The sequence below is a fragment of the Bos grunniens genome, chromosome 23 (assembly GCF_055505025.1).
Source record: "Bos grunniens cultivar Pamir isolate PY7600 chromosome 23, Bosgru_T2T1.0, whole genome shotgun sequence".
Lineage (NCBI taxonomy): Eukaryota > Metazoa > Chordata > Mammalia > Artiodactyla > Bovidae > Bos > Bos grunniens.
Genome location: NC_141187.1, coordinates 408,769 through 418,080, shown reverse-complemented (window position 1 = coordinate 418,080; position 9,312 = coordinate 408,769). Strand labels below are relative to the sequence as shown.

At 36.0% G+C, this 9,312-nt stretch overlaps 1 pseudogene; it reads left to right on the top strand.

Annotated features, from left to right (window-relative positions):
* The first annotated feature begins 1,420 nt into the window (after positions 1-1,420).
* On the top strand, positions 1,421-4,981 carry LOC147346445 (olfactory receptor 5D3-like; annotated as a pseudogene).
* Positions 4,982-9,312: the final 4,331 nt, after the last annotated feature.

Here is a 9,312-nt window from a genome sequence, read left to right as displayed (position 1 = left end):
TAATATACAGTCAGTATACCACTTGGGACAGAGTTCAGAGTTAAAATGTAATTATTTGAATTGCAGTCATCAAGGCAGTACTTCAGTTATATTCTCTAGTTTTCACATCCCTAAGGTCATGATCGGAGAAGGCAATGCCAACCCATTCCAGTACTCTTACCTGGAAAATCCCATGGATGGAGGAGACTGGTAGGTTGCAGTCCATGGGGTTGCTAAGAGTCGGACATGACTGAAAGTCTTCACTTTCACTTTTCACTTTCATGCATTGGAGAAGGAAATGTCAACCCACTCCAGTGTTCTTGCCTGGAGAACCCCAGGGATGGGGGAGCCTTGTGGGCTGCTGTCTATAGGGTCGCACAGAGTCCCACACAACTGAAGTGACTAGCAGCAAGGTCATGCTGGCATATATTTGTGATAAAGTTTCGTGCCAGGATTTACTTTTCAGGCTTGATTTTATCTTTGGTATCTCTGAGTTTTCTTAACAGTTTGGAAAATCATAAAATATGAACTAATTAATGAAAAATACTGGACACTTTTACTACCCTTTTCAGGTGTGTTTCTATTAAGTACTAAGCAGCAGCATTGCTGGAGTTCATTAATTTTAGCAAAGAGTTCTTCATTAATTGACTCATTCAAGTTCTTCTGTATTTAGGTGAGTTGACTTTTACAAAGATCCAGTAATCTTTGTAGGAGACAGACACGTGTGTAGAACCAAGTGTCCACAAAGAACCACTTTTTGGCTGAGAAGGTTTATGGAGTTATATTACAATTCTTTCTTTCAAATAATTTGTATCCTAGTTTTCTCATTGGGTATTCACCATAAAGTCAGAAATGGAGAATTCTCCTTTTGGCAAAAGGGAGAATTATAATAAAGTGGGCCTTGTCTTCAAGATTTTCCTGTAATTTTCTAGAAATAAAGTGACAGTAACAACCATATTTATAAATAATGGGAATATAACCTACAGTAATTGTGAGTGATAAATATGAAAGTTTGTCTGTATACAGAGGGGATGAAACAATGAGTTTCATTGTTTCATAGATGGTAAAATAAAGCAAACATCATAAGAAAGAATAAAACGGGGAAATAAATCATAAAGAAATAGGCATGTACTATATAGCAGAGGTTGATAAATCCATCTTCACTAAAGAAGGTGTATTAAGTGACAATGAGGTTGAATTTATACATCCAAGAAGTTTTTGGAAAAGTCATACTGAATAACGTTAATGTTATACATTTGCTATTAACATTTATTTGAAATCTGAAAATCACTGTTATGTTAAACAATCAAGTAAAATTATTCTCATAATCTTGCACGGAACATTTTAAATTGAAGGAATGTGTCTGGAATAATATAGTCATAATCAATCTTTGCAGTGCTGAGACCTTACAACGTATTGTTACAGAGGATCTGTTGTGGACATGGTCTTTGGAAGATATCTTTCTTACAAGTTCATCATGCGGGAATCAGAGAAAGCTATAGTGTGGTGAGAAAACCTAGAGGAAAATAAGGAACTATGCATTTTAAACCAAGTGTTCTAATGAAATTCTACAGTGTTTCTACTTTGTGGCTTCTAGAAGAAGGGATTTCTACATTGTCTTCCCCAATGTGTCTACCAGTTGATAAATGTCCATGCTTGTGCTGGATTTTCACAAACATATCAGGTGTTTGAAATAATAACAATTATTCATAATTCTAATACATAAAAAGGTAAATATCTGTTCTACCATGTCTTACAGCATTTGAATTCATTATTGAAGTATCTAGTTCCAATCTAGTGATTTAAAATTTATATTAATAGTCTTATCTTACTATAGAGGAAATGCATTGTGATCAGTAATAATCAAGAAATATCCTGGTGTCCCATTTGAAATAGGAGTTTTCCAGCCACTTTTCTTTGGAAGAACTAAAAACAATTCATAATGGCAGAATATATATTTGATTCATTCTGAAGCCTATATGCTTTCTCCAGTAATTTCACAGTCTGATATTTGTCACCCAAACTCCAAAATCTGCTACAATGGAAAAAAACAAGAGTTTTCTGTTCAATATTGTTTCAACTATTATCACAGGAAACAGAGCACATATTTTGTTTTGAAACTTCTGATGAATAATACAATTGGCGAAAGGCAATGCCAAAGAATGCTCAAACTACCGCACAATTGCACTTATCTCACATGCTAGTAAAGTAATGCTCAAAATTCTCCAAGCCAGGCTTCAGCAATACGTGAACCGTGAACTGCCTGATGTTCAAGCTGGTTTTAGAAAACGCAGATGGACCAGAGACCAAATTGCCCAACATTCGCTGGATCATGGAGAAAGCAAGAGAGTTCCAGAAAAGCATCTCTGCTTTATTGACTATGCCAAAGACTTTGACTGTGTGGATCACAATAAACTGTGGAAAATTCTGAAAGAGATGGGAATACCAGACCACCTGATCTGCCTCTTGAGAAATCTGTATGCAGGTCAGGAAGCAAGTTAGAACTGGACATAGAACAACAGACTGGTTCCAAACAGGAAAAGGAGTTCATCAAGGCTGTATATTGTCACCCTGTTTATTTAACTTATATGCAGAGTACATCATGAGAAATGCTGGACTGGAAGAAACACAAGCTGGAATCAAGATTGCCAGGAGAAATATCAATAACCTCAGATATGCAGATGACACCACCCTTAAAGCAGAAAGTGAAGAGGAACTCAAAAGCCTCTTAATGAAAGTGAAAATGGAGAGTGAAAAAGTTGGCTTAAAGCTCAACATTCAGAAAACGAAGATCATGGCATCTGGTCCGATCACTTCATGGCAAATAGATGAGGAAACAGCGTCAGACTTTACTTTTTGGGCTCCAATATCATTGCAGATGGTGACTGCAGCCATGAAATTAAAAGATGCTTACTCCTTGGAAGGAAAGTTATGACCAACCTAGACAGCATATTCAAAAGCAGAGATATTACTTTGCCAACAAAGGTCCGTCTAGTCAAGGCTATGGTTTTTCCTCTGGTCATGTATGCATGTGAGAGTTGGACTGTGAAGAAGGCTGAGTGCCGAAGAATTGATGCTTTTGAACTGTGGTGTTGGAGAAGACTCTTGAGAGTCCCTTGGACTTCAAGGAGATCCAACCAGTCCATTCTGAAGGAGATCAGCCCTGGGATTTCTTTGGAGGGAATGATCCTGAAGCTGAAACTCCAGTACTTTGGCCACCTCATGTGAAGAGTTGACTCATTGGAAAAGACTCTGATGCTGGGAGGAATTGGGGCCAGGAGGAGAAGGCGACAACAGAGGATGAGATGGCTGGATGGAATCACTAAGTTGATGGACGTGAGTCTGTGTGAACTCCGGGAGTTGGTGATGGACAGGGAGGCCTGGCATGCAGGGGTCACGAAGAGTCAGACACGACTGAGCAACTGAACTGAACTGAACTGAACTGATGAAGAATACATATAAATTTTTTTTAATTGATTTTTTAATTGATTCAACATAAGTGAAAAAGTTTAGTATGTCTTATAGCATAGATCCATAAAGAGTTGAGAATTTGGAATAACTAGGAATAAGAAAGGAATTGAAAGGAGATAGGACAACCAAGAAAATATTATATTAACTGTTTTGCAGAGATGTTACCATTATACAAATTAGCATATAAGTTAATTGTCTCATAGCTCAGGAGGTGAGGCAGGTAGGAAACTGTGGAACCTAATGACATGTTTTTCTCCAATACATGTAATTGGATTGTCATATCAGGTGTTTTCACAAAGCGCAGAGTCATGCAAAGACAATGTCTTCTGAAAGCAGCTGATAATAATGAATTTTATTATTTGAAATAAATCAGGATCTAATCTGTTTTAGTTCTTTGTTTCTGAAGATCATACAAAATTAAGATTATTATTGGCTGTATAATTGACATATAAGTGAATATTAACATTTGAAATAAAGCAGAAGTATAGCATTACAGAAACACTGTACACAGAGACCCAGTGAGTTTCTCAACACATTTTCTATTCTCTCACCTATTTCAAAGTTTAGCTTTTACTCTTCTGGATCAAAATTGATATTTTGTCCACAGGAACCAAGCAAACCAGAGTGCTGAGGTCACTTTCATTCTCTTGGGCTTCTCAGAATATCCTCAGCTCCAGCTGCCCCTGTTCCTGGTCTTCCTAACTATATACACAGTCACTGTGCTGGGGAACCTAGGCATGATCCTGATCATCAAGTCCAGTTCCAGGCTCCACATGCCCATGTACTACTTTCTCAACTCCTTCATTGATTTCTGTTACTCGACAGTAGTTACACCCAAGCTACTAGAAAACTTGGTTGTGGAAGACAGAACCATCTCCTTCACAAGATGCCTCATACAATTCTTCTTTGTCCGGATATTTGTGGTGATAGAGACATTCCTGATGGCAGTGATGGCATATGACCAATTTGTGGCCTTTGTAACCCTCTTCTCTACGCTGTTGTGATGTCCCAGAAGCTTTGTTCCTTGTTGGTGTCTGCATTATACTCTTGGAGTATAGCCTGTTCCTTAATATACACATACTTTTTATCAACATTATCCTTTTGTGGGACTAAGTTCATAAATAAATTTGTCTGTGAGCATGGGGCCATTGTTGCTGTTTCCTGCTCTGACCCTTACATTAACAAGGAAATCATTTTAGTCTCTGCCACATTCAATGAAGTAAGCAACCTGATGATTATTCTCACCCCCTATGTTTTCATTTTTATCACTGTCTTAAGGATGCTTTCTACTGGGGGGCGCCACAAAGTCTTCACCAGTGCCTCCCACCTGACCACCATTACCATCTTCAAAGGACCATCCTTTTCCTCTACTCTGTTCCTAACTCCAGAAGTTTGTGGTCAAATTGGCTTTGTCTTTTACACAGTGGTCATCCCCATGCTGAACCTAGTAATCTACAGCCTCAGGAACAAAGATGTGAAAGAGCTGGTGAAGTAATTAATCAATATTAAATTGTTCTGTGATAAAATGTAAAGCTAGAAAGATTTTTTGTGAGTAAGAGTTTCTCAATAGCAAATCGAATCATGAACTTATTTTAACCTTGCAATTGACAGGCCAATTCCTGTTCATTCTTTTATTTTATTAAAGTAACTTTATTTTTATTTATTTTTTTAAATTTTATTTTATTTTTAAACTTTACATAATTGTATTAGTTTTGCCAAATATCAAAATGAATCTGCCACAGGTATACATGTGTTCCCCATCCTAAAATTACAAATAAAAATAGAAATAAAAGACTACTTAAACTAAAAGTTTGATACAAACATTGAATTGTAATTTTTTGTGTGTATAATATCTGACCTTGTATTTCTCCTGGTTAAATTTCAGTTTAATTCAAGTCATGTGAACTGTAGGACTTTTAAAAGGATCTGAAGAGTTATAGCTTACAATAAGGAAGTTTACATCTTAATGTAAAAGTAGTACATTAAGGGCTGCTCAGCATAAAACTCTAAGTATCTTAAGATTTTATTAATTCCATAATAAATACTTTGGCTTTGGAAGATCCCCAGGCAAACAAAGACAAATTTGAAATATATCTAACTTAAATAGTTCATAATATGGTATAGTTTAAATAAAATTGATAATATAACCAGATATAAATTATTTTCTATGTGCTAGTGCAAGAAAATGATACAAATGTTGGAGATATAATGTATACCTATCACTTAAGTTTTTCCATGTACATCATTGTGGTTGTACATTTTAAAATCTATCTCTTTTACTAGAAATTTTACTTGGGTAATTTTCAATTCATTTTAAGTTACAGTATCTTTAAACCAGTTCTCCCATGATAGTATAACAACCAACAAATTGATTATGATTCAGTGTACAGATTTCAGTAAAGCATTAGCTATTTATTAATGAAAAAGAAACATTTATGAACTCCAGTAGGTTGCAACAACAGCTATTTTTGAAATAGTGACTTTACTGAGGCAGCTCTGCTGATATGAGGCAGGTCACTCGAGCTTCAAGGCTGAGCTAATCAGACCAACTAATCTTCAGTCTACAGACCTGTATGTAAATCATCCTCCTTGGACTATTCTTATGTTGGAAGCAATCAAGTCCCTGTTTGGGTCTCATCTATGTTTGGGTCAAAGTAAAAAAAAAAAAAAAAAAAGCTAAACTCAAAGGAAAGGTTTGAAAATTTTTGCTTCTTGTAAAGTTGTTATGTTTTATGTCAGAGTTATAGGGTGACATGAAGAAGTTGGCTCAATATTTGCGCATGTATGATGCATGCCTTCTCATTCAGGTCCGACATTGTGATGCCATAGACTGTAACTCCTCACGCTCCTCTGTTCATGGAATTTTCCAAGCAAGTATACTGGAGTGGGTCACCATTTCCTCCTCCATAGGAACTTCCCAATGCAGGAATCAAATCCAGGCCTCTCAGGATTGAACCAGAGTCTCTGGCGTCTCCTTCATTGGCAGGCAGGTTCTTTACCATTAGCACCACCTGGAAAGCCCTGGCTCAGTATTGACCAAAGATTAATTAAAACATTTAACTCATCAAATATATTATTTCTTGATAATTCCAGGTAATTCTATAGCAAATAGCAGAGAATCCATAACTATGACATGTTTTAACAAAGGTTTTAATAATTGATGGGTCATTGGATTGCTTTAAACAAATGACTGATTGAGATTAAATATATTTCTTATAAGAACTTGCCTTTCCTATTTGTGTCTTAGTGTCAGGCTTACCTGGTGGCTCAGACGGTAAAGTGTCTAACTGCAATGTGGGAGACCCAGGTTCAATCCCTGGGTTGGGAATATCCCCTGGATAAAGAAATGGCAACCCACTCCAATACTCTTTCCTGGAGAATTCTATGGGCAGAGGAGCCTGGTGGGCTACAGTCCATGGGGTCGCAAAGAGTCAGACACAACTGAGGGACTTCACTTCACTTCAACCATGATTAAGGTTTATGAGCAGAAAGTAGGGAGGGACCATGTGTTGTAGTTATAATTCAATATATTAAATATTATGTTTCTTTCCATGATTTAGAGTTTTCCATGAGAATTAAATATTTACCATAATGCTTTACACTAAATCATATGTCTTTTATTGTTTAGGAATATACAACAAAATTCCGGACCCTTTTTATGCATGGCAATAGAGATCAGAATTTAACTTTTGTTTGTCATCCAAGGGTCATAACCAAATGTTCCTATCCAGTACAGGAAGCCCAGTCTGGTGGTCTGTGATGACCTGGAGGAATGGAATGAGGAGAGGGGAAGGAACCTAGGAAGGGAGGGGATGCATGTATAATCATGGCTGATTAGCATTGTTGTATGGCAGAAATCAACACAGCATTGCAAAAAGTAAAAAAAAAAAAAAATCAGAAACAAAAATAGTGTGCTGTGTGTCTGTGTGTAGTTTAATAAACATCTGTTACTAACACAAAAGTGATTTAGAAAATTTGAGAATGCATCATGTAATGTCCGACACATTCAGTAATGTTTTAAGATAACAATTAAAATATACTGTTTTAAATATAAAATTTGAAGTTATGTAACTTGTAATTTGGTTCTCATTATATTTTTATATTAAGTAGAAAAGAAAACAAAAGAGATAAGGATCAAATAGTTGCAAAATCCTTTTAGTACAGATTATTTTTGCTTGGTAAATGCTCTTAAATAGGCAGTTTATTTATATAAATGCAATGCAAACTCTTTTCCAAAAGTTCTTAGGTTGCACATTCAATCTAAAAGTAAACATTTTAACTATGAAGAATTAACATATTAGATAACATAGATTAGTTCACTAATGGTTATATTAAGTAACATTTATGAACTACTGTTTCTATAGATGGATTTATATGCTACTTATCTTTAAAACTTTTGGATGTAGCAAGTATAAATACAACTTTTCTTCCTTGAAAGACTATGACTAAACAGTTGCTGATGATACTTAACAATACTGCTAAGAATTGTACAGTACAATGTTCACTTTTTTTCTGGAACAATAATTACAAAACCTGGATCTGGTGCATAATGTATACATGCCAATATTAATATGTTGACTAAGTAAAGAAGGCAACAGCCAATATACTGATTGATATTGGGCACATATCTTACTATATTATTCTATTACAATGCATTTTCCTTACATAACTAAAGTCAAAGTGTGTTAGTGGCTCAGTCATGTCCAGCTGTTTGTGAGTCCATAGACTGTAGCCTGGGCTTCCAGTGGTAAAGAATCTGCCTGCTACACAGAAGACACAGGAGACCAGGGTTCGATCCCTGGTTGGAGAAGATCCCCTGGAGGACGACATGGCAACCCATTCCAGTCTTCCTGCGTGGAGAATCCCATGGACAAAGGAGCCTGGTGGGCTACAGTCCACAGGTATGCAGAGTCATATACAACTGAAGTGACTGAGCACATGCATGGACTGTAGCCCGCCAGGCTCCTCTGTCCATGGAATTCTCCAGGCAAGTACACTGGAGTGGGTAACCATTCTCTTCTCCAGGTGATCTTTCCCCATCCAGGGTTCAAACCCACATCTTTTGCATTGAAGGTAAATTCTTTACCTTCTGAGCCACCAGGGAAGCCCTTACATAAGGGAAATTGAGAATCAAAAAATGTAAAAAGTTTAAAAATATAAAATCTATGAAATTTAGTAAGAAATTATTAAAAGAGCTTTTGATTCACATTTATAAAAATATAGTTTCTTGATCTGTGATACCTATAGGCATTCTTTCATATTCTACTAACATAGCATCCTCCAGTCCTAAAGATGGTACTCTTCCAGTGTGATCATTACTGTGCAATATCTTGATTCATTTTTTTTTCTTTTTTTTCTAAATCAATTCTTCAATACATTAAAAGTAATATTTTTCTATTATAACTTTCTAGTGAGATTTATGTTTTCCCAAAGAAATTCAAGCAAGAAGTGGTAATTTGGGTGAAGATTTTCAAAGATGAGTATTTGGATATTATCTTTAGCCATAAACACAGACCAAGCATCACGTGAATAGAAAATTTGATTCCAATAATCAATGGTCTGTAGCAATATTATGATTTATAAATTATCCTTTATGGATGACTATAATAGAGTGTTCACTGAACCATATGTCTTGAAAAATTGGGTGTCTGATGAAGAATACTGTCATGAAAGTTGTGGTGATCACAGGAAATGGGAGAAAATGAGTTCTTTTGATTGTCCTAGGGAGCTTGCAGTAGGAAATCACAAAATTCTGGGCATGAACACTTTGGCAAAAATTACTTTGAAAGAAGTTGAAATATCTTATGGTAGCCCTAAAAGAATCTTCTTTTTTATTAAGCCTCTAGGAAAGTTCCCTAAATT